Here is a 24,492-nt window from a genome sequence, read left to right as displayed (position 1 = left end):
GAGGTACTGTACCCCACACCAGAGGTACTGTACCCCCAGAGGTACTGTACCCTCAGACCAGAGTTACTGTACCCCCAGAGGTACTGTACCCCCAGGCCAGAGGTACTGTACCCTCAGAGGTACTGTACCCCCAGGCCACAGGTACTGTACCCCCAGGCCACAGGTACTGTACCCCCAGAGGTATTGTACCTAGGTATTGTAGTAGGAGTGCTACCAGGCAGCAGCCATTTATTCAGCATGCAGGTAGGTGACATGAACATAAAAGCGCTCTCTAAGGGACATAGTGAACAACCTTTAACATTTGCTGTGCTTAAATGACTTTCTTTGCATTACAGTATGTCAGACCCAAGGCAACACGTACTTTTGAGTACACACAGAAAAGCACTGCTCAAAATAACCCATTAAAAAAATGTCCTACTTTTTAAAGACAGAGCTCCCTTCAGATTAACTCTTTGATGCACAACATATGCACACCCCTTCTAATGCACAACATGGGTCTAAAATGACCTATATATAAAACAAAACAATTTAAAATGTAAGAACATTTAACTAACTTAAAAGTATAGTTAACCCAAAACCTCCTGAGCTCTGCTCCTCTACAGGCTGCTGTTTGTGTCGAGCCACAGGTTCCTCTGCTGGAAAACATTCATAGGAAACACATTTATGCATGTGACATGAGTGGCCTTGTCAAAGATTCTACAGAAACATTCACAACAGAGAAAACATAGCAGTAACTAATGATATTACAATTAGATTTGTTCCATTCAAATACCAACACTACTTCAGTAACACTTACAGTATGATTTATGTAAGAGAGAATGACATTAACTCAGTTCAACAACAGTTTTACAGCAATATTACTGGCAATAGAGCTGCAATGACTGATAGATAAGTTGTCAGCTATTAAATTAATCAGCAACTATTGTGATGATGTATTAATCTGTGAGGGATTTTTTAAATAAGTCTGAAATCTCTTATCTCTGCTTCTTAAATGTACGGTGTATAGGATATACACCGAATATGTGTCAATTAAAATCATACAGGTACTCTGTCAACTTTGCCCTTACAATTAATAATTTCTTACCATTCGGGCTGATCGAGATTTGGTCCAGGCTTTTCCCCTTGAATTCTGCCAGTCTGCCCTGTTCACAGGCCATCAATACCTTACTAATCTTAGCTAACTGCAAAGTCCCTTCGGGGAGGCGATAAAACTTCCTGTGTACCCTAATGTCATGTCCCAGAAAGTCTGCCAAAAGATCTTGTTCGGTGTCATTTAGATTCAGTACTCTTGACAGAGTGGCCACTTGCTTCCTGAGTTTTGTCGATGACAGTGCTTCAGGTTTTTCGGCCCCACAGTTTTTAGCCAACTCACGGATGCAGTCAGACCCCCTAAGCCTTGTTTCAAAACCTGGTCGAGCAAATAAGTAGATGTTTTCACCTATTCCACACGAGCTTCTCTCCTCCACAAGTAGCTCCAGAGATTGCACCATTGTTGGAGTAAGGATGATCGGCACCTTCCTGCCACGCTTGCCTCGAATTTCCACACGTTCAAAATGCTGGCAGAGCCTTTTCTCCAATGCCGTCAGAGCTTCACCAATATCTTCATTAAATGGAGAGTTGGTGATAAATGCTTCCAAACGCATCTTAGAGACCTCGCCTTCTCGCCTTCGGTTGAAAAGGATTACCTGTGCTAATATTACTTTAGCAAGATTGCTCCAATTCTTTGGGATTTTCTCATCCAACAACTGCCTGTAATATTTTTTCTGCTTGTCAGTCATGTACATATGCATTTTTTTCACATCCTCTGCTAACGGAATGAGCTTGGGTTTGTTCCATTTCTTCTCCTCAAGTGTACGGTATGCAGCAGAAGAGATCATCTCATTCCAGGGAAGACTGTACATGCGTCTAAACTCTTGGACAACCTGCTTCTTTTCATTGTTCAGGGATGTAAGAGCTTCAGCTTCCATGATGTCTGCAACCCTCTGAATGCTTTTCCCTAGCTTTGTGGCTAGGGTGGGTTTCTCAAACTTATTCCTCTTTTCATCAAAGCCAGCTACTTCTTTGACAGCTCGAATCACATGGTGAAAGTGTTGTGGATTAATATAATCCTCCATTTTTTTCAGAGGGGTCACCGTCCTCCCTAGGATCAAGAGTCTTCCCAGTCCTCGCATGATTTGACGAACATTGTCATGTTGAGAGGCAGTTTCACGTTGGCGGTTGTACATCTTCTCTCCAACCTTCATGATATATATGTCTTCTTTTACTGCATGGGCAATTTCATCTTGAGTCATACCATTCACAAGGGCCCATACCTCCATAGTCACATCTTTAGGTACAGGTTGAGCAGAAGCACAGAGTGTTTGTATTCTTGTTTTTCCTGGTAATGTTCTGCGAACACTTTGAGCAAGTGAGCACCGTTTTGCATGCTTCCACAGAGACTTGCGCTTGAAGTACCCAAAGCATGCGAAACAGTGCTGATAGTCCTTTGGATTGCCTTTGGCATCGCTTTGTTGTTTACAAGGTACCAGTGTCCCTTCTCCTTTTGTGAGTGCGTCAATGTTATGTGCCCGATTTCCTTGCTTTCGAAGGAGATCCAGCTGTTCTCTCCTTTCTTTAGACTTCTTTGCATACATCATTGCACTAGCAACTTCCCTTTTATCACCATGTTTACGTTCTAGATGGCGTGCAATCTTTGTATGTGGTTCTTCGCAGTATATACAGTAGTTTCTCTTTTGGTGATATTTCTTGCACCCATCTTTTTTTGGAACATCAGCTACCACCAGCGAAGTACTCGCTTAACTGAGATAGACATTTTTTCACATCTCGAGTAAGTCTTTCTAATTTTCTTCCTTTTGCTAGGTACAGAGTCATCTGATTCACTCTCTACTGGAGAAGTTGTGCCTCGTTTTTGACTCTTCTTGTATGTCTTTTTGTATGCTTCTTTGGAATGCACACTGTGTTTCTGTCTACCGGTACTTCGTTCTGATTCTTCCGAACTGGCCTCCGATGACACTGGGACATAATCATCATCACTGCTGGAAACAGTGGAAAGTGACCTATCTGAGCTGTAGCCCAGCATTTCTTTGGTAAGCTACAATAGAACAGAGACATTTTACATGAGAATCAAAAGGGATGCAACTTCATAACACAATTATCTTCTCTAAAAATGTACATAACAGATTAATCTGTAGATTTAACTGATTATTCAGGGCCAATGCATACAACATTGACTACTGTGCTTGCCACTTAAGCATGTACAACCCAAGCTTTACTTACAAATACACTGTCTGTTCTCATCAAGGGTGGAACCTCTATTTCATCTTCCATCTGCAAAAAACATAAAGGGAAATTAGTAAAATTTAAATTGAAGCATTTAGAAAATATTTCGCTAAGCTATAAGCTTGAAATATAGACTGATTTAATTTTTTTCATGACAATTTCGCATTTCGGGGCTTCAATACAAGACAGACATTACATACTAGCAGCATGGAGGTATTTGGATGTTTTTTGGTGTGTCTTTTTGTTACGAAGACAGTTGGTATCCATTTGCAACCGTCATATGGACATGCACTGCTACGCCGAGACCCCCTGTAACTCAGAGAAGCCACGGAGGACTCTGAAACTTCTCCCAGCCCTTAGTCCACATGAGGGGGAGGAGATAAGGAGGGAAATTTCATTTTTGGGTGAACTATTCTTTTAAGTCTGTAGGATAACTTGTGGAACAACAGATCAACTTAATCAATTGTGTAGCTCTGCAACATCTGAGCCTCACTATGACCGTAACTGATGAAAAACCAAATCAAGTTGTTACAACTATGCTCATAATCAGTATAATCAGATAGTTAGTTTCCGATGTTGAAACTAGATGCAAGAATGAGGTGGAAAACGGATTGGGAGCTGAAGGCAAAGACCTGGGGTCTCATTTATAACCGTTGCGTACGCACAAAACGGGGCTGAAAGTGGCGTACATGACTTTTCACGCCAAGGTTGTGATCTATAAAAAACAGACTTGACGGGAGAATGTGCGCAGCTCTAAGCAAACTCTGACCCATGCGTACGCATGGTTTGGAGGAAAAGGGGAATTGGCGACACAGACGGTGTGGTGGTGAACTGAAGTCAGACTCAGGAAATGATGATTGAGAAGAACGATTATGTTTTTATTATCGGCCGTCACACATTTAATTTCAACCCGTATGCGTTAGATCCATGTTGCCACGGTGATTTAATTCAACAGCGCCCTTATTTTGCATCGGACTGGTGTTTCAGAACCATCTTCTTAGAATCTAACTTAAAATTCAAAATCAAAATTCCTTCTCTATATTTAATCACCACCGTCTCTCCGTCATATTGTCCACTCCCAGAGCGCAGGAGGAGGAGAGGAGGCGCGGCTGCATGGAATAAATACATGGTGTAAATAACTATGTTCCTATGATACTGTGTGAACATATGATCGAGAATCAATTAAATCTCAAACCCTGGGGAAAAAAATCCAGTAATCGTTCCCATAATTGTTACATTCTGTTTTCGTGTTATCAAGAGAAGTGTCATGTTTGATCATTCCTCAGAATGTAACTGATTCCGCTAATTATTCAAAGTTTTATCGATCAGTCTAATTACTGTAAATGTATGAATACAGCGGTGAGCCCCGTGCGTAATGCTGCACCACGGCACCGCTGGAGGAGAAAGGAGGGAGAGGGAGACCATGATGAATGGTTAATAACTCGTTTCAGATTAGAACTGTTGTCATTGTTGTAACTATGTGCCGAACCGGGTCCAGCATTAGAGAGGGCAGCGCAACAAAACAACACCACGTGCGCTCTGAGCCGCTGACGCCGTTAACAGCTGCAGAAACACGTCACGTCGCCACTTTCACACCTGCAGCTAATTCACAACAGCGACAGAACAAGAGCACGTCAGGCTCATTGACATGCAGATCACATTCATGTGGTGGTTTGCATTGACCATCTACGGTTAAAACAGGGCGTGTACAGGGCGGAACGTGAAGCGGATTCAGCTGCGCACACTTGTAGGAACTCTGTGATTTATAAAGGGAAGTTTGCTTGCATGTGTGCGTACGCAGGGTTTTATAAGTCTGAATATTTACTGGCGCACGCAAAACCTGGCTTTTGGGCGTACGTACACTTTTAGTAACAATCCCACGCAGTTTTATAAATGAGACCCCAGATGTCCTGTGATTTATACCATTTGAAATATATTTGCATGTAATATACATTATATCAGGGATGCAAACGGGTCAGGACCAAAAAAGAGAGGAATTGTCTGGCGCGCGCAAGTATTGAGTGCATATAGATGGACATAGTTTTCAGAAGGTCCATGTCTTTATTTATTCAGTTTATTCTAATAGTAATAATTATGACTAACATTCAGTGAAGACCTAAAATGCAGTATCTCCAAAACTGATATATTGCAAAGGAATTTTTTAAAAAGTATTTTAAAGGTGAAGTATGAGATTTAGAACAATTTTATAACAGAAAACAACTTTTGCTATGTAAATATAGCGGAGTCATAGAACCCTGAGCAGAGAAAGAAGTCACACTTCCTCTGTTTTGGTCTGGCTGTTGATGCAGGCAAGTCCCTCTCTGTCCCTCTTCCCATATTAAAGCTTAACAGTACACTAAAATATGTTTCTGAAAACATCGTAAGCAATAAACAGGCTGAAGTAACAAGATTCTGAGTCGTATTTGATCAAAACTACTTAATTTGCCAGTTTGATCAGAGTTTGATGAGCAGTATGAGATCAAATAAATGCACAGTGTTTCCAAAGTCAAAGAGTAGTCGTGTGAAATAATCAAGGGTTATTGATTAAAATAATTGTGAATATGGTTTTTGCCATAATTGAGCAGCCCCACGAGGTCATAAAAATTAAACTAAAGAAAACCCTCTCCCTTCCACAATAGAAAACTAAGGAATGGCAAATAAGACATTTTCATGTCTTTAATAGTTACTCCCTGTACATCGTAATGTAGTTTAATATTCATTTGCAGTGCCCATAGTGGGTATAAATGCTTTTTACCGTATACTATACTGAGTGGAGCAGCTTTTAGTTTGATTCAAATGTAGGTTCTTTGCTGTGTGTCATAACTGGTTTTGAAAACACAAACACATCAGATTCCTCTCCTTCAGCTCAGACTGCTGCAGTGTTTTGACCCTTTGCAATACTTGCAAAGATGCCACAAAAGGTGACTTAAAAGAAGTCTGCATGAATTTTAAAGTGTGAGTGACACTGGAAGTGAAGCAATGAACGTTTACTAATGAGACACAATATCCCTGTCATTATGTGCTTCTGTTGGCCACTCTAATGTACATTATAAAAAGGTGTCATAGAACTAACCGCTGTGTTGAGGCTACTGTGAAATAACAAGGTCCTCTCTCTCTCATCATTTAATCTTTTTGTGTGAGCCTTCTCGTAGCGCCTCTCACACACATCATGATGTGCTTTGAGTTTCTGAAGGCGATGTAAGAAACGACTTTGAGCCTGCAAAACACAGAAAACTACGTTTTAAAATGTTCATCACTGTTAAGCCAAATTATTTTTTGGACATTTATGCTTTATTAGACAGGACCATAGGACCAGGCAGAGCAGAGAGACAGGCGCCAGCAGACAGCTGCTGAAAGCCAGGGAATGCATGTATGGTTCCATCTTTCATTATGCTGTTTTAAAACCAAAACAGAAATCATGCATTTTATGGTTGTTTTTCTGTTTTAAAATAAAAACAGAAGGACATGAAAATGAGGTTTTTGATTTTTTTTGTGTTGTTATTGTGATATCTGGATAAATTCAGGGGGATACTTGATATTCTTCTGGAGGTGCAGGTGCTTTACTTACAGCCTACATGCAGAGCAGGAAAGCCTGACCATAGATCTGCCTGCAGGCCGCCTGTTGCCCACACTCACACCAGGAGACGAGTCACTCAGACCGGGCAGGAGTCGGCACTGTCGCCGAGGAGCCCCCGCTCAGAGGTGAAGTTGAGTTGTGGAGAGCAGTAGCATGGAGCCACTAAGACGACAGGCCACCTCCCAGCTGACTCAGGAGCCAGAGTACAGCGTTGTGTTGTAGATTTTTCTCAGCTGGCTGAAGATATTTTACTGTGTGGCTCAGCCGTTAGACAACATTACTAACCTCGGAGGCTGAAGGGACATGTCTGAAGATGTATTAAATGAATGGAAAAAACGATGTAGCCTAACATCCAGGATAATCCCATGGCAAAATCTAGACAGCTCGGGATGGGTATGAATAATAATAAAAACTCCTCAGGCAGTGATTAGTGAGCTCTGGCTCAGCTGATCGGCGCTCAGATGAAGGTTAGATCTTTACAAAATATTTAACTATTTTATACAAAGTGCAACTTGTAAAAACAACGCGTTGTTATATTTGTTTGCCGTCTGATCTTCTTTCACAGGAACTGTGCTGCATAACTGGCAGATAGTGTCAGTCCTCTAACATGGAAGTCTGATAGCATTAACTGGTCAAAGTTCTTGTTATCAGTTACAATTAAATGGTGAATCATGTGCATCCCCATTAGTAACTTTGTCCAACAGCTGAGCCACAGAGTAAACTAACTTCAGCCCACTGAGAAAAATCAGCAACAACACCAGTCCATCCTCTGGCTCCTGAGTCAGCTGGGGGGCAGCCTCTTGTCTCAGCAGCTCCATGCTGCTGCTCTCCACGACTCAACTCCACCTGGGAGTGGGGGCAGCAGGCAGTCTGCAGGTGGATCTCCAGTCAGGCTTTCCTGCTCTGCATGTGACCAAAAGTAAAGCACCTGCACATCCACAAGAATACAAGTATTCCCCTGCATTTATCCAGATATCACAATAATACAAAAAAAATCAGAAACTTCATTTTCACATTCTTCTGTTTTCATTTTGTTCAACATCAGGTTCAGTGGTCACACTGCTGTCAGAAAATCAAAGGTTGTTTTTCTGATTCTGTTTTGAAATGGAAAAACAAAAGAACAAATGGTACGCAGATTCTGGGGAACTGTGAGAATAATTAATTAATTAAAGACAAGAGTGAAGCATGTGGGGGAGGCCTCAGTGGGTACGTTTACATGGACAGTTTCAAACGGTTTCAGAGAGGTTTGGTTTAAATCAATCTGTTTCAGCTTGGGTGTTTACATGCGTAGACGAAACAAACGCTTTGAATGTTCCCGCAGCCGTTGAGTGATTGCGTTACTATGGTTACAACAGTAGCCTATTGATTTACGGAAGTGCTACAGCTGTGACGAAATACATGGTTTGTTGAGCGCAGTCTTTGCTGTTATAATATTTCTCTGTATTAAACAGCAGCGTGGCATATTCCTCATTTTAGCAGGAAAAGAAGAGAGAGCGTTTGGAGTCGGAGTGCGTATTGTGCCGAAAAACGACTGCCCAGGCAGGCAGTCTCTTTTCGGCACAACACCGGCGGCGCACCGCTTCCTCCTCCTCCTCTCTCTGCATGAATTTTCAGACACAGAGTGGAAACAGAACTTCCGCATGACCTGTCAGTCCGTTATGAAAGTTCTTGCACGACATTTTCCCATATTAACACGGACATTTTCACTTGAGTGACAGCCAGGCAGACACAGCTCGTACGTGCTCAAGCATGCATGCGTGTCAAGTCCTGAGCATGCGCAGAACGAACACAGCGGTTTAAACAACATTTAAACCACCCCCTTCAAACTGATTTGGGCTAATTGAAACGGTTTGAGGTGTTTACATGAAGTATTTTCAATCGGTTTGGTCTCCCAAACCTTTCTGAAACCGATTGAAACCGTCCATGTAAACGTACCCACTGATATACTGTGATACTATTGTTTTAGATTTTAGATAGATTTTATTTGTCATTCATTAAGGAACATACACCTTGTGGTGAATGCATGAAGACAATTACATTTCTGTGGCTCTGACTGATAAAAAAGAAACGGCAATAAATTGAAAAGAGGATAGTAAAATATATACATAAAAGAAATACACGAGATAATTGCACAGTGGAGCAATGTCGGGCACTGCACATCCCTGGTTTGGAAGTGGTGGGGGGGTTAAAGGGTATTTAGCAGCCTGACAGCCTGGGGAAATTGATTTCAGTTGTTGATTTAAAGAACCCAAAGAAGACAACATATCCTACCTCTTCCTTCTGTTCAACATGACAGCCATCCGTCACGGCAACTGCAAATAAATTAGAGAAGAGAAAAATGTTAATCAGGTTCAAGATGACCTAACAACACCTGTATGAGAATGTAAGTCATATGTTGATTTTCGTGTAACTACAGACTATAGCCATACAATTATTTGTAGTTGTCAGACTTAAAACTAAACAGTGTGCTGCTGACAGTGAACCTGATGTTGATGAAGATGAGATGTGAGGATCTGCACTGCACTGATCCTTACATCTGTATCCAGTTACTGTTGTTACTGTGTCACAGCTAACATATTCAAGTTTGGAGCCAATTGTTCAAATTGTAATTTAAGTGTCATCTCATTAGCCTGTAACATCAGCAGAAATGTTCATTTTTGGTTGATGCAAATATTTTATTTCAGAGCCTTTATCTGCTGACATGATGCTGTACAGAGGTCATCGTGTATCCCTAAACAAAACTAAGGGTTTATGAAATGCAGCAGATATAATTACATCCAATTTCTCTAGTTACCATCTGTGGCTTTAAGAATTATTGTTCAGTCACATAGTACACTCCCACAAACTACGTACTAAACATCATTATAATAACATATTTTTATGTCTCCCCCTCTCACCTGTGCAGTCAGAAGTGTCACCAAGGGAAGAGACACCTGAGTCTTCCTCCTGTAAACACAGAGACACAATCAGTCAAACCTCAACACAGCACATGACTCTGTATTTCAAGCTGTAGTCTTAGAATCTGGCTGTGTATGGACGTAATTAACATTGTGACATGAATCTAGACATTATCTCGATGTTGTCTGGGATGTCGCATATCACAGGATTTTGAGTGAAACTTATTTTCTGGTTTATAACATGATTTTTTCAATATTCCCTGGTGTGTGAATAACTAATGAACACAACAAACATACAATCACATTACTGATAGTGATACCTACTAGAGCATGACACGGGAGTGGATTTTCACTCCCGTCCCATCCCACTCCCAGAGAAAAAATCCCATCCCGTCCCAATCCCGGGCCAGAGTAAAAAAATAAATCCCATCCCGTCCCACTCCTGTAGAATGACTCCCAATCCCATCCCGCTCCCACTCAAAATGACTCCCACTCCCATCCCACTCCCGTTTTTATTTTTTCACTCATTGAGACTGACTATTTAACTACTTAAATCACAGTAGTATAAACTGATTGTTGAACTCAGCCTGATGTAAACATTAAAACTCAATATATCCAGTCACACAATCAGCTCCATGTCCCTGTGTGATGTTCAGGGACAGGTCAGGACAGTCGGTGGACAGACAGACAGAGAGCTTTTAGAGGACAGTACACTTTAATGAACATTTCTGTAAGCCAAAGGCTAATTTACAACTGTAAACGGTGTGATGTTAAAAGGACCTCAGGCCATTATAATTCATAAAACAAGGACACAAAGGTCAAGACATCCATAAAACACAACATATCAATGCAGAGAACAGAATCCATCAGGCAACACTAAATTCAAGACATCCATACAACTACACTATAGAAAACATCGAATATAAAAATATAAATATCGAATTATATACTATTTTGTTAGCCGTCTGTGGCTAACTGCAAGTTAATTAAATCGTGCAGTATGTTGTTTGGTTGGTTAATCTCTGGCAATGGTTTAAACTTTAAAGTAACCTTTCTCATTGTTGAGGAAATATAGGATGACAACAGCAGAACAGGCAGATTTTCAACCTATTTACAGTTAGTTTAGTTACATACAGTACATACCCGGAAGTCAAAAGCACTATGGGATGTGTAGTTCTTTTGACTTGCTGACGCAAGTCAAAATAGTTTTCGCTCACTGAAAGATGACTACAAAAATGGACGCGTCTGTCCTTTTGGTTGTTTAACACGGCTGAAAATCATCATCTATTAATGGCGTTCCCGCTCCTGCCCGCTCCCGGTGATTTTTATTCCCGTCCCGTCCCAATCACGTGATTAATAAAACGTTGACTCCCATCCCGCGGGAATCCCACGGGATTCACGTGACCCGCGGGAATTCCCGACAAATGTCATCCTCTAATACCTACACAACATGGGTTTATCATATAAACAGGTTGGTGTTACAGCTTAGACAGACTATGAAGACATTAATTTATTGTGTTACAATATAGCTTTAATCAGATTAATACAACAGCACTGTAGCACCTTGAAGGTCTTGACTCAGATGTTGTCTAAGTTAATCAGAACTATTCATGTGTTTTTTTTTTTTTTTTGTAAACATCGCAGTTGTCCAGACTCACCGGTGTAGCCGAGTCAGAGCACTACAGGCCGCTAATTAGTAAACATCGCAGTTGTCCAGGCTCACCTGGTGTAACGTTAGCCGACGTCAGAGCACTACAGGCCGCTAAATTAGCATAGATATCTTTCCCCGACCTAAGATGACGGCCGCATTGACGGGAACGCGGCATCTCGTCAGATCTATGGCTAATTAGCCGCTAACTGTTAGCTAATCCCCGTGGTGAAGTTTGAGCACATTGAACACACAGTTAGCCTTTTTACGTTGCTTTAACTTATGTGTGAAAACCGTATGCAAGTAAAATGAACAGTGCATTATTATACTGGAAGCAAAAATAACTCAACACTCACCATGTCCGAAGTTTAAACCCCCCAGCGGAGCGTGTGTGGGGCCAGGAGCATGTGTCTGAGCAGGTCTGAGAGCACGTGCAGGGATCAAACAGGAGCGCTTGTTTAAAGACACGGCATACACCAGAGTAGCTCCGCACGTAGTTATAAAGAGCAAAAGAGACACTGACGAGCCAAAATATTTACAAATTAATATATAAAAATGGTAACATTAAAAAATAAACGAATAGAGTTGTTTGCAAGCTGTAGTGATCAGTAATTATTATTATTACCTGGAATTACTTAGACACGTGATCGGAGCAGGTGGGGGAGGGGAGCGAGCGAGAGCCTTTTTTTTTTTTTTGTGATGGTTCTTGTTAGGGCCGATTTGTTTCACACACACGTTCTACTCAGCCTGGCCATGATCGGAGCAGTTGGGGGAGGGGAATGGTTCTTGTTAGGACCGCTGTGTGTTTACTCCATGGATGTATTATAGATCTCCTTCCAACATGCAGTAGGTCAAGTTTCCCAGAATGCATTTCGTGGCAGGGTCATTATCAAAATACGGTGAAAAATATGTCCCTGCACTTTCCAGACACACAAATGCTTGAAAATGTTAAAAGATCATCCACATTAAACCAAAATTATGTAATTTAAAACCATTTTAAATGATGATGATAATTTCAGTTTATATATTTACTGTTTTGTTTTATTTTTGTGGGTTTTAATTTCCTTTCTACCTAAAAAAACACTTGTCCCACTGCCATGGTTCAACGCTATTGGACAGTGTAAAAATATTTCCTCTTTTTTGTTTAAAAAAAAAAAAAAGTGGTCAATAATGAGCAAACACTGGGCTTAATATATGAATAAAATTAAATCTAAATTGGCTGTTTAATAATACAAATATTTTTAAAAGAATTCTGTCCTTCGATTTGGTGTCATTGGTGTTACTGGTATCACAGACCATTATTTTGAAAGGTTAAGAACATGTAAGAGAACTCCCAAGGTCAGAAAGAAGAAGAAAAAGAGCAATTTAAGACAATACATTGTGAGTGTCTCTTTCATGAGTAAAAAGTAAGATATTTCCAATTAAAATGTCATTTTTCAATGTGGTTCTTTTTTTGTGTCATTGGTGTTACTTTGATTTGCACTATAATTAAATATTTTTATGGAGAAAAAAACAGTTTAATAAGTATAATTTATAGATTTTAAGGTGCTAACTCATGCTGGCTTTGAGCTAGCTTGGACACTATTTTGTGTAATTAGCCTTTTATAGATATTTGTCATTGGTGTTACTGTCATGGTAACACCAATGACAGAAAACTCAATACGTTTGATAGATGAAAAAAAAAAATATATATATTATAGTTGTCCATTATAGTTGGTAACATGGTCAACATGCTAATAAATAGTTCCCACTAAATTAAATTTGTGAAAACTGAATTCAATTTTTTTACTTTTTTGACTCGGAAAATCACCGTATTTTGATAATGACCCGGCAACCGAGAACGAAAAGCTGTTAATACGTCATTTTACCAAGTTGTAATAGTTTTTCATTCGAGAAAGTAACCGTTTAGATCCCCAATCTGTAGTTAGTTTATCCAAATATCGCCTGTTTGGACGTTTGCTCCGACATTGTCGGAGAAGTGAAGCTCCGCCTGTGGGAGCACCTCGGAGGCAGCAAGCCTGTCTGCTGAGGTGATCACCCGGGAACCTGCGTCCTCATCCCGGGCAGAGCGCGAGCAGATTAATTTATAGGCAGGTCTTTGATTTATCACGGCTGGTTAAATTGTTTTTAGTAGATGTTGGTCTCATTGATGAAATCAACTGTGGCAGCCACATTGGTTTGTTTGAATGAGAAGTGATTGTACAGAAATCACCACATTTAGTAATAGGCTAATAAATAAACATTTTACAATGAACCTATCAGCCTACATTAAATTTTATTTTATTTTATTACACTAAGTTATATAACATGGTTATGGTACAGGGAAAATATACTTCATACTCAGTACTTCACAGCATTGCCATGATCAGCAGGAGGAGATAGTTCTTGTTAGGACTGTTTCACACACACATCATGTGGGGGAAAGATAGCCTGTGGTCTATAGATGATAGGACAGAGGGGTCCTGTAAGGACCACAGTTCGGATAGTGTTATAATGGCATGGATGATAAAAACCCAGACATCTCCCTAGAGAGCATGTATGGATACATCCAACACACTGCATTTCCATTCACACACAGATATTAAAGTGCAGTAGCCCTTATAAGCATTGAAGCTGTGTTATAAAATGGTTAAATGAGCCTGAATACTTACTACTTAATAGAAAGAAGGAGGACTACGTGTGACAGCCTCAGTAACATTCTCCTATCTCAACCTCTGTATTCATCCTACAGGCTGTCAGTTGGCTGTCTGCACCCAAAGCTGGTGGAGCTATAGGGCGGCCATTTTAAGATCTGACTCTCTTTTGTTCTGGGCCAGGAGGTCTGCCACATGGCCAGTTTGCTCTTGTGTTTTGTTTACTTAGTTAGCTATACATTTCAGGTTGTGTTTAGTTTAATAAATATATTTTCCTTCCTACATTGTTGTGTGGACTCTGCTCCTTTGTTGCCAAACTTTGAGCCAGGTTAACTGTTAGGCCTATAGGAAAACTATCTTAACTATAACTATCTTATTTAAAACTTGGAACATTCAAGACCCAGATCACATCCTTCCTCATGTTAGCTGATTTCCTATTTTAAAGAGAGGGAAGTTAAGTTAAGGTACTTCTCATGAGAGCCTTTTATTGGTCTGAACAGATTTTGGACCTATCTAAAACACAGGGTTGTATGATGAAATGATAGTTGTACTCTCAGTGGTTGCCTTTATGAAGGCCACCAGCAGCTTCTCCATGTTGTTCCTCATGAGCACTCTGAAGAAGTGAAGTCTGCTTTTCTCAGCGTCACCCAGGAGAGGTCCTGAGAAACATCCTCCAGGAATTTAAAAGCACCCTTTCCACCTTTATTGATATGGAGGGGTTCTGGGTCACGCTTCCCCCTCAAAGTCCAGTATCATTTCTGTTGCTTTATAGTGTTGTGTCGTTCGCAAGTGATTTGTTCGAAGGAACAAATTATTCAAGTGAACATACTGATTAGAATCACTTCCTGACCTGATTCGTTCCTTTCTCAGTTCACTAGTTGAGCTCAGCAGCAGCGTGCAGGCCAACAGTGGAACTGCTGTGTGGTCTGTGAATCACTGAATGACCTGCGAATCTGGTGGCGGAGACTCACATTGCGAGGGAACGGTGCATGTTCAGTGATGCGCTCACTGACAGTCGGGGCTGAGGGCTCCAGTTCACTCACTGTGTGTGTGGTTCACTGCATGTAGCCTACTGGGTGCTGAGGCCTTTCATTCACTCCGTGTCGTTCGCGAACGTACTGATTCACATTCGTGCTGCCACTCACTCACTCATTCCTCCGAACCTACTGCGCACACAGAGAACTGCTGCTGAGGACGTGATTCAGGTTTGCGCTGCCACTCACTCACTCATGATTCGCGAACCTGCACCGGACCTGCACCAGAGAACTGCTGCTGTGCTGAATGTGGCGCTGTGTCACTTACTGCCTGGCATACTGCATGCACAGAGCAGAGGACTTGATTCACCTTCAGTAACCGTACTGCTAAACTTAGCACATCTGTGTAGCATCATGTTAAGTGAATGTACTGTGCACAGAGGGCTCGCGCTCACTGTGTGGTAATATTTGCTGCTTCTCCCGCGAATGTCTGTGTACTGTACAGTACACTGTACTACACACGCCCCCTTTTTTTCTTTTCTTTTTTGCACCGTCCCTCATTAAGTGTGGTGAATGTGTTACAGTGAATGTGAACCTCAGGGCTGAATCATGACCTAGTGACAGATTGTTTGGCTGTGTATCAGTTCAGGAAGTTGGAGAATAATGCACTTTGCAGTCAGGGCTCCATAAGCACTGACAAGCCCGGATCCTGAACCGGGCCGTCTGGGCCGTGGCCCGGGGGCCTCGAGCTCCCAGGGGCCTTGTCACTTTGTGTTTTTTTTTTTTAGTTTTGCACTTGTGGTTTTTGATACAAGTGGTGGCACAACTGAACTTTTATTTAATCTATTTTGTACTCACTATTGGATGCTATTGATTTTGTTACTTGAAAAAAAAGATAGCCTATTAATTTGCGATAAAAACGATCTCCAGTCGGGATTGCGATGGGAGGGAGGGAGGAAATGTGGTGAAATGGAGCCGATGGTAAATAAAGTGATCAGTTCGCCTGTCTCCGGTCGCCATGTGTTTGAAGCCTCGCACAGAGACGTTTTTTTTTAGTGTCGGAGGCGGAGGATTCAGTGTCCAGTAGAGCGACAGGTCAGTGTAGAGACAGAGGAGGCTCCAGCAGCATCATGTCTGCTGCTGTGAGGAGCAGAGTGGAGTCAGAGCGACCTGATAACAGACGGTCAGTAGCTAAGTGGACGAGAAAACTCAGACTCTGAAGACACTGAGCTGCTCGTGTCGTTTATTCTGCGGTAACACATCTCATATGTTGGTTCATCATCTACGCCGTGAAGAACATGCGCTAACGCTCCTGTAGATGTGTGCGTCTGTCAGCGCTGTGCGCACGCACACACACAGCATCAGAACGGTGAAGTGAAACAATAACTTGCAGATGACGTGAATTGACGTGAACTGTGACCCAGAGCAATAAGACTTTAAAGGACAATTCCAGTCAAATTCAACCTGGGGCTCTATAGTTTCCTAGTATTTCCTGGTCTGCAGTAGTTCTGTTTGTCACTACATCACCACAGCAGTGTAGAATGGGAGAACCAACATGTGGTGAAGGTCTTGTGATTAATTTATCTATATGACAATATGTGATCTTTTCCTATAATATGCTGTAGCCAGTCAGTGTGATTCCTGTATACAGGAGTTTCAAACAACTACTAGGCCCACACATGGTGCACTAGTAAACTAGTCTGTTGTATTGGTGCACGTACAAATATGTGTGCTCCATGGATGATCATGTGTGTGTGCACGCATGCGCTTGCATGCGTGAGGGCCTCCTAGAATCTAGCCCATGGGCCTTTGTATTCTTAATCCAGCCTTGAGCACTGAGTGATTCAGTGAACAAATTCTTTGAACGACTAATTTTAATGAACTGATTCTAGTGGGTCAGTACAGTCAAAAGAACTGCCGATCCCATCACTATAGTGTGAGGTTGTTCACTGAGCACCATTCTGCCCAGTCTCATCCCACCACAAGATGGGCCTGACAATGGTTGTGTTGTCCGTTAACTTTATGATGGTGTTGGGCAAGTAGGCTGGTGAGCAGTCATTAGTGTAGGCCTACAGAGAGTAGTCCTGCCTCTGTAGTTTATGTGCTGCAGCCCTTTCCACACCCTCCATGGATGATATCAGAATCAGAATATTTATTTATTTGTCACTGCCATAAATAACAATGAAATTACGTTGGAGCATACAGCCTTACATAGTGAAAAGTGCATAGTGCAAAATGTGCAATGGTGCAGAATCCCATGGGCATATCATGTACATGAAAAAGAGGACAAGAAAACACAGGGGCGCCAGAGGACATGGTCAGAGGTAGTACTATGGTGTATGTTGCAGCAATGCAAAGGCCAGTTCACAGTTATTGTAAGGTGGAGTGTGGTTACTGTCCATATGGGGGGGGGGAGGGGGCATGGAGTGTAAACAAGGAAAGACAAAAACAGAAACAGGGGCATCAGAGAACATGGTCAGAGGTAGTATAGTGTATGTTGCAGCAATGCAAAGACCAGTTCACAGTTATTGTAAGGTGGAGTGTGGTTACTGTCCATGTGAGGGGGGGAGAGAGAGGAGGGGGGCACTGTTCAGCAGCCTCACTGCCTGAGGGTACAGGCTGTGGGCCATTCTGGTGGTTCTGGCAGATAAGGCCCTGTACCTTCTACCTGAGGGCAGCAGGTGGAAAACTATGCCGGTTGTGATTGCTCCTAGCCGCTGCGTCTGTGCGCGCCGCCATGTTTCAATTGATCTGATCATGTGTGAGGTGATCCTCAATTTATTTTCTTGTTTGCCTCCTTTTCTTCCTTGATTCCCCTCTTTAGTTCAGCTCTAGCAGAGCTGTATGCTACTGTGATTTGTTCCCTGATCTGAAGGTGGTGTTGCGGCTTTTGTGGAGCTTCCGGACCTCGCTCATCATCCAGACTTTCTGGTTGGAAAATTTACAGACGCACTTGTGGACTGAGCTCTGTCTGCACAGCATGTAAAACAACACAGCTGTATATTCCTCCAGGTCTCCCTGCATAAACAGGTCCCATCAGTGTTTTTGAAACATCTTGTAGTTAAGTTGTAATAGCCTAGTTGTTGTGGTTGTTCTTCTGTGGAGAGTCTGACTGGCTGAGGAAGGCAAGAGAAACAGTAGCCTGCATGCTGGATGTTATACACAGTCTAAGATATAGGCTAGGCCTGTTGCACAGTTTACATGCTGGTAAAAAACTGTGGAGAACAGTTTTTAGACATGGTTGATTAAAGTCTCCTGCTATGATGTGTGCACTGTCCGGGTGAGTTCTCTGCTGTTTGTTTACAATGGCTAGTAGCCTAGTCAAGGCCAATGCTAATATTAGCATTAGCGGTTTGAACAGCATGACAGTTCCAACACTGAACTCTCGGGGAAAAAAGAAAGGCCTGCATGACATAGAGAGGGATTCAAGATGAGGTTGGGCAATGTTGGGCAACAATCCTGCTGTACACCGGTTGTTGTGTAGAGCAGCCTGCTAGCTGTACTGCGGCATCTGGAATGAGCAGATGTAGCTAGGTTTCCATTATAATCATCACACAGCAATAAGGCAGTCTGTAGCTCTAGTTTATTAATTTCATCATTGGTGATGGATCTGGCAATTACCAGAGGACTAACAACATCCTACTGGACATTGCAAGACTGCAGGAGTCACAGTGGATCGTTAGCTGACCCAGCAGAGAGGAGAGCAGAGACAGAAGCAAGGTTTCCAGGTAGGCCTACAGGCTAGGCTAAGTAAGCAATCATTTAAACCAGGGTTTCTCAACGGGGGCGGCAGCGCCCCCTGGGGGGCGTTCGTAGAACCTAGGGGGGCGCTGGGAACGAACACGGGGGACCTTTCATGGTTTTCAAATATTTTCGGTGCAAAAATAGGATAACTGAAATAAAAAGCCTATCTTCATATGGGTTTCTAACCCCTCTATCGTCACATCTACTTTTTACTTTATGCTCAGTGCCGTCATGATCGCCATAGTAACGCCGATAAACAAATCCACCTCATCTTAGTAGCGTGGTGCTTTCCAAAACTGTTTCGCCCTCCCCTGACTTCCACTGGTTGGTTTGCGGGACATGCAAAGCAAGCGGTGGATGGGGCATTACGCTAAGCAACATGAATCTCATCCATATTACATAGTAAGGCAACACAAGACGTGAATAAAGCTAACTCCGCTTAGCATGCTAATTGTAAACAATAGAACGTGCGCATTACATGTAGACCACTGCAACGTCGCTCATTACGTCTGCGAACCGATAAACACTTACTTTCATAAGGTACGCACACCAACCGGCACATACGCATTTAACACTGATGTTACAGGCGCTTAACTTGTATAGTAACAAACTACTTTAATTACTATTTGGCCGCGAACGAAGCGGATAAAGGCTGCACATGCGCAGCGTTGCTAGGCAACGTCACGTAAACAAAGGGAGTCTTTCGTGCACAAATTGAACCCAAGTTCGCGGGTTAACAGTTCATTAACCAATAAAAATGTACACAAGCACTGTTACGTATTAAACTTCAATAGCTCAATAATAAAACCTTTTAATAAAACTCTGAATACACATCTTCTTGTCCAGAAGAAACCAAAACGGCACAGAAGTTTTTTATTCAAGCAATGTAGCACGAGTTGGAGTGGAGTTGGTAATGGATATAGCCTACCCACGGGTATCGCAATTTAAACAAAATTAACAATAATAATGGGGGGGGGGGGGCGCCAGAGGATCAGGGTAAGGTAAGGGGGGCGTTTGCTCAAAAAAGGTTGAGAAACACTGATTTAAACCCTCGCTCCCTAGTATCTGGTCTGACTGTGATGGATGTGTTCAGAAGTCTCTGAGGAAGGAACCAGCTCTGTAGTCTGCTGAGTGTGGCAGTGGATGATACTTCTGGATCTCTTGTCTGACGACAGCAGAGTGAACAGGCTGTGTCTGGTGGGTGTTGTCTTTGAGTATCCTTTGGGCTCTGTGCAGTAACCGCACCTACTACTGATGCTCTGTAACGTTCTGATATGTGATGACCAAGACATGTTGTCTGTGATGTTTTTTCCTCCACTGATGTAATAAGCTCCTTGGTTTTGTTGACATTGAACAGTGGTGGTGGACGATGGTATTATCGGACTGAGTGTAGGGCAGTAGACATGTGTTGACCATGTCTGACTTTGTCTCCTGTCACTTAATTGTCATGTGTGTTACATATTATGAAATGCAGATGTAGCACTGTTGTCCAAGAAAAATTTCCATTCAGGGACAATAAAGTCCTATATCCTGATCCTGATCCTGACATGTCATCCTCGGGATCTGTTGTTACTGAAGGCAAACTCTTGAGGGTCCAGGTTGGCTATATTGTTCTATGAACCAGTTTTTCGAAGCAATTCATTAGAATGCTGTTGAGTGCTACGCAGTGGTAGTCATTTAAACTTTTTAGGTGCAGGGACGATGGTGTCTGTGACAGTGATATTTTAAAAATGTCAGTAGCCTAATAACATTAAGTTGCTGACTGGCACAAGTTTATATTTTTAATAAATTCCTTCAAAACAGGGTAGTGTTCAGGAGTCAAAGTAATTGATTCTTTTGGTTGATTTAGAAGAGGCTTGATAGCATCTGTCTTGTTTAAAGTAGTCGCCATTGTTGTGTCCTTGCCTGTGCCCATTTCCATGTTTCCCACATTCTGTGTCATAAACTATAAACTGATTTCTTGTCTGTAACAACATCTATTGCATGTCTGCCTGTCCTGGGTGAGGGATCCCTCCTCTGTTGCTCACCCTGAGCTTTCTCTTGGTTTTCCCTGTTCAAAGGGTTTTCCATGGAGTTTTTCCTCAGTCAATGTGAGGGTCTAAGGACAGAGGATGTTGTTATGATGGGATGTAAAGCCTTTTGAGACAAACTGTTTGTAAAAACGGGCTATACAAATAAAATTGCCTTGCCTTGCCTGTCCTCCTCGGCTCTGAGAAATATAGGCGTAGTTTGCTTTGCAAAATAGTAGCTAGTGCCATGTCGACGACATTGAAAATGAGGGTAACCTCAATGTCTCTCGAGAATAAATAAACGTTATAATAATAATAATAAAAAAGTTCAGCTCATGCCACTTGTGATAGATGGTCAAAGCAGAGAGGATCCAGTAAGTGAACTTGGAGAGTTGGGGATTCCTTTTAGAGTCTTGCACACAAACATTAGGCATGAAAATCTGCCACCCCCCACGCCTTAGTTATATCAGTGTCACCACCATCATCATCGTCATTATCATCATCATCATCATCTACATCATAACCACCCATTGCCTGAAATATAATTATGTATAGGAAAATTATATACAATCCATTAGGGTAATCGTATTTTGTGGTCTTAAATAGATTTGTATTAACTATTTAAATAGTATATACATGATGCACAAATATAGAAAGTTATGTTTTTAGTTTTTTTCAAATGTAGGCAGTTACAAAACAGATAATATCTGATGTGTAACTGTCTTTCATCCCTTCATTTTAATGTCTGAGTCATACTTGCAGTAACATATGTTGGCCAAAGGGTGCGCAATTCTGAAAACCAACACACACCCAATTTGAAAAATCCCTCCTTCTTGGGTCCATGCAGTAACATATGTTGGCCAAAGGGGGCGCACTTCCAATTTCTACACACACTTTGTTATTACATATGTTGGCCTGAGATGGCGCAATTCTGAAAACCGACACACACCCAATTTTAAAAATCCCTCCTTCTTAGGTCCATACTGTTTTTACTAGATTTCACCACCAGGCATGCTAGTGAGACATTCTCTATCAGATGCAATGGTTTTCCTTATTAGGACCATGTTTTTGGTCCTAACTTGTCCATCGGTCCTAATGTGGAAGGTACTTTTCTGGGCCGATGTCCCAAGAAGGATAGTAATGCAAGAACAGTACATACACACACACACACACACACACACACAGTACACACACACACACACACACAGTACATACACACAGAGTTGTTATAGTCAAAACATGCATAGTGCATAGACATGCATAGTCAAAAAAAATAAGGGGTTAAAACAAAATGATTATTTTTAAACATGAGTTGTTGTACATTTGTAGGCTTTAAAATTAAAAACTGTCTCTGACATAGCTTACAAAATGTGTGTGTGCGTGGGTGTGTGTGTGTGTGTGTGCGTGGCTGCCTGTAAAGGGTGCAGCAGGATCAGGAAGGAAGAAAAGAATCCAACCCAACCAGACGACTCACACGGTGAATATGCTGCTGGGTATCGACCTCAACAACAAGTAAGAGTTCAGTTGACCTCATTCACTATTTAAATGATGATGTTTTCACTGTAACGTATCACGGCAACAGTCTTTAGACTTACTCTTTAATGGCAGCCTTTTGTGGGAATACTGTGTTTCTAAAAAACGCCTCTGTCACTCTAATTATGTGTGTGTGTGTCTGTGTGTTTGTGTGCGTGTCTGTGTGTTTGTGTGCGTGTCTGTGTTTGTGTGTGTACTGTGTTAGTGAACTCTGTGTGTGTGTGTGTGCGTATGTCTGTGTGAACTGTATGTGTGTGGGATCTCTGTCTGTCTGTCTGTCTGTCTGTCTGTGTGTGTGTGTGTGTGTGTGTGTGTGTGTGAGTGAACTCTGTGTGTGTGTGTGTGTGTACCTTGGCCCTTTTCTGAATACCTGGGCGTAACGAGATGAGCCCAACCCAAGTTCCTCTTCTTCATTCCTGAGTGGAGTCATGGAGCAGCAGCCAATAGGAGGCCAGTCTGAGAGGAGTGTGAACTGGTTGGTTTGGTTCACATCATTTCCTTATAAAGAGTCGGACGGTTTGGTGTGGCTCACTTCACTACAGCGGGGAGAAGACTCAGGTACTGTACTCCACTCTGATCCCTGATTTAACATAAATATGCATAACTTATTCATCATATCAATAGGAAGAGTACTATTTGTTTGTAATCACCTACGGTTAAAAGTGTTACTAGATGTTACGTACACGTTTGAACTGTAGCACACTTAAAACCTCTCACTGTGTCTCTGTCTTTGTGTCTGAGCTTCTAGACATCATAGCTCTCTTCATATATGAACAAAGTCTTCATCACTGGGTAGATCCCAACAGACCTCATGTGTGACAAAGAGTGTGTTAGTGTGGGACAATGAGGGACACGTTACCAACGCGGAGAGGTAGTCCACAAAGTGTCTTTCTACCTTAAGAAATAGACGTTCTCACATGTCTCTTCACATCGTATCCAGCGTGGGACGTTGAAATCAAGTAACTCTCTGAGAACCGCCTTGCTCTGGCTTTACCCAGTTCTAAGGTGTTTCACGGTCTTTGTTGTGAGTGCATTTCATTTTCTTTGTGGTGGTTTCCAACATATTCCTCCTGAATCTGCGTAGCGTGAGGCTTTGTGGTGACTGGATGTTCTGTGTTGGGCGGAACGTGACAGGTTCACCTGCACTCCACCCTCATGTGTGCACAGCCTTTGGCTTCAGTCCAGATTTTAGAAAGGCGTCTGTCCTTCAGTGGTTTGGCTTTTTAAAACTATAGCCAATCAGAATGCAGGACGTCCTCTCAACATGTTGGAGGCGGGACAAGGGTTAGAAATGCTGTCCAGTCCCACATGGAGCAGGACACCTGACACCTGTACAGTACTGTCATGGAACAGCAGCCAATAGGAGGTTAGTCTGAGAGGAATGTCAGGGAGGAGGAGAAGTGGTCCAACTGGTTGGTTCACAGCATCATTTCCTCATAATGAGTCTGACAGTTTGGTGTGGCTCACTTCATTCCATGATTCATCGTAAATATTCATCGCTAATAAATAATTTAGCAGATTCTTTATCCAAAGAGACTGACAGTGAAAACAGGTATGGGTTAGACAGTACAGAGACAGGTCATTAAGGAGCAGGTAGGGGTTAGACAGTACAGAGACAGGTCATTGAGGAGCAGGTAGGGGTTAGACAGTACAGAGACAGGTCATTAAGGAGCAGGTAGGGGTTAGACAGTACAGAGACAGGTCATTAAGGAGCAGGTAGGGGTTAGACAGTACAGAGACAGGTCATTAAGGAGCAGGTAGGGGTTAGACAGTACAGAGACGGGTCATTAAGGAGCAGGTAGGGGTTAGACAGTACAGAGACAGGTCATTAAGGAGCAGGTAGGGGTTAGGGGGAGTTCTGCTCTATAGGATGGTATGACTTAGACTGTGGACATTGGGAATCAAACCCAGAACCTCTCAGCTTGGATTCAAGCGTCCGGTTGATATTAAATTACTCAATAATTATATAATTATTTATTCTGATTTAGGATTTGTCCGAAATCAGAGGTGTCCTTGGGTGACTTTAAAGGGATATAATGTGCAGTTGTTATATTTGTGATTATTATTATCATTGGTCAGGAAGACGGCCATCTTGGTTAGTGAAGGTGGTTAAACATCATCTTGTTCGGGTCTTGTTCTCTGTGGGCCCGCATCACAGATCTGGTTGTGATGTCATACGACATGAGGAAGTCCATATA

The sequence above is a fragment of the Micromesistius poutassou genome (assembly GCF_964030765.1).
Source record: "Micromesistius poutassou genome assembly, contig: SUPER_1_unloc_1, whole genome shotgun sequence".
Lineage (NCBI taxonomy): Eukaryota > Metazoa > Chordata > Actinopteri > Gadiformes > Gadidae > Micromesistius > Micromesistius poutassou.
The sequence above is the reverse complement of the archived record's forward strand: the minus strand, read 5'-3'. Positions refer to the sequence as shown.